This window comes from Montipora foliosa, chromosome 6 (genome assembly GCF_036669935.1).
Source record: "Montipora foliosa isolate CH-2021 chromosome 6, ASM3666993v2, whole genome shotgun sequence".
Taxonomy (NCBI): domain Eukaryota; kingdom Metazoa; phylum Cnidaria; class Anthozoa; order Scleractinia; family Acroporidae; genus Montipora; species Montipora foliosa.
In genome coordinates, this window is record NC_090874.1 from 42943889 (window position 1) to 42946388 (window position 2500).

The following is a 2500-nucleotide window of genomic DNA, read 5'->3' on the forward strand; positions in this document are numbered from 1 at the left end:
ATTTTATCAGGCCCTGGCGCGCTCCAGTTGCGCCTCTTGGACAGGACTTTGACCGCTTCCGCTACTTCGAGAGCCCATTCGCTGGCCGTTGGTGGTGGTACTTGCTCGTAGATCGCGATCTTTACTTCCTGCAACCAGGCCACGTTCTTATTCCCAGTCCCTCTCTCTTCCCACAACTCTCTCCAAAACTCGCTCGCCTCTTCAATGTTTTCAAACATTCGCGAATCATCTCGAGCACGTTTTCCAGGATCTTTATATCTTGGTCGCTCATTCTCTGGGTCCCTCTTCAACATCTCACTCAAATTCGCAAACACTCTACCAGGGACCGTGTTAAACTGTTGGTTAATTACACGCGAGACCTCTTGTTTCTTTTTCCTGTCAAACCCACGTTTTAACTTTCGGAGATCCGCCTTTTTTTTCTCCATGTAGCTAACCAAACCTGCCACAGAAATGGTTTTGCATTCTTTTTGGAGCTGACACCTATTTTTCCTTCCTTTTTTCGTGATCTTCCTGTTTTCTTTCAACCCCTCGATTTCCGCTTTCGCGATTGACAATTGCTTTCTGATCTTCCCCGCCTCCTGGTCGTAAATTCTTTTAAGCTTTTCCTTTCTGTCCTGCGATCTCTCTGCCTTTATTGGCCCTTGTTTTTTCCAACCTTTCATCAACAAAAACGCGCAAACCACCGAGTAAAGAACGCAATTAGCTAACCACAGAAAACCAAACGGGTTCTGCGTTGGTGTTACCTCGTAGCGCTCCATCAATAACTTAACCGCTTGGTTGATTTCTTCCAATTCTTTTGGTGATGGTGTTTCTTTTGTCCTGGTGTCAATGTCACGTTGGGAATAGTCCCCAGGGTGGGTGCTAATTATTTCCATTATCCTGTTTGCTGGCTCTAACAATCTACACATTTCTTGATCTTGGGTTAAAGTTGTATGCAAATCTGGTTGTGAGAAAAGGTCACCATTGTCACACTGTTGATATTGGGACAAGGTTGTATGCTTCTGGTTCTTCTTGATCAGCATTTATTGCTATTTGGTGTCTGTTATATAAGACCCCTTCTGCGTTATCTCCACCTCTGTTCGCTTTTTATTATTATTATTATTATTATTATTATTATTATTATTATTATTATTATTATTATTAACACTTAAACTTAGACTAAGTGCTAACTAGCACAAAAATAGAGAAATATAAAGATCAAAATCAATCATCTAATAATAAGTTATATTGGCAAAGTGAGTAAATCATTTCTCTACAAAAAGAAAACAATTTCGTATTTCTCTACATTTCTGACGATGATACTTCATCTTGCAAGTGGCACCAAGCCTGAAAACAATATTCCCGATCTTGGGAAATGACAACATTTTCCACCATGGGCGATGACAATCGTTTCATTGTGGCACCAGGCCGGAGTGAGTGTCAACATTAATTCCCGCCACGGGAAACTATAACAATTTTGCACCCCGGGCAAATATTATATCTGCATTTAGCACCTAGCCTGACTTTATAAATGAAAGACTGAATGCTACGGCATTCAGAACACCTCATGACATGAGTTTCATTTTGGGAAAAATATTTATGACCTCACGGTGAAATGAACGAAGAGTCCATGTCAGGCTCATTCACATAATTCACACACAAACAAAATCACATATTATTTTTGGATTTTTCTTCAATGTTTACGAAAAATTTTCAAAGTTTTTCAAAATAGTCAATTTATGTGGCTTTCATGTTTATGAGGATGGAAAGCAGCTGCTTCATCACTGTAATATCAGGCAATTATTCTGTTTTGTGCGAAAAATGTTGTAATTATGCGGAGGATGCGAATTTTGGGGAATTACTGGGATCCGCATCCAGTCAGATGCCATGCTCATAATAGATTTAATGTGATGTTTGAAAAAGCGCATATTACATATATGTACAGTACATGTGCAAAATATCATGAAGCAAATAAAAATATTTTAAAAGAATAATAAACTAAAAACATGCAGATGCACTTTTAAAATTTTATTTTGACTTGAAGTCAACTCTGAAAAAGTGGTAGTGCTCCCATTGCACTGTAGTCGTTGTACCTATAACCTTCTGATTACTACTTTAGATGCTCGATCATTGAGCTGTAGGTGACTTTTAGGGACTAGGCTATTACAAGATGGCTGAGGGCACAAGTGTCCTGCCATACTGCCATGACTGAAATTGTTGAAATGGTGCATTCTTGTTATTGTTCATGTAAGGAAAGAGATGGAGAATGCTAACAGAACTACTACATTGTCTAGTAATTAAATGAAAGGAAGAATTGTTTTTTTTAGAAAGTGACATAGGGATGCTTGTGAAAAAAAAAAAAAAAAAAAAAAAACCCAAGTGCTCCTCTGCATTGTTTTGTTTTATCAACCTTCTGAATTGGAGATGGAGAATTAGTAGGCTGACACTCCAGCAGGGCCACATAACTTGTAGCCTAACTAGCCTAAATTAGTCTAGCTGGTGGTTTTGTTTAACCCTTTCA

The 2500-nt window shown here is 38.8% G+C and overlaps 1 protein-coding gene across 1 annotated transcript in view; it reads left to right on the top strand.

The window, feature by feature from the left end:
• Positions 1 to 2500, top strand: part of LOC138007428 (dual specificity mitogen-activated protein kinase kinase 5-like) — a 114485-nt gene that overhangs the window by 79802 nt on the left and 32183 nt on the right. The window lies entirely within an intron of this gene.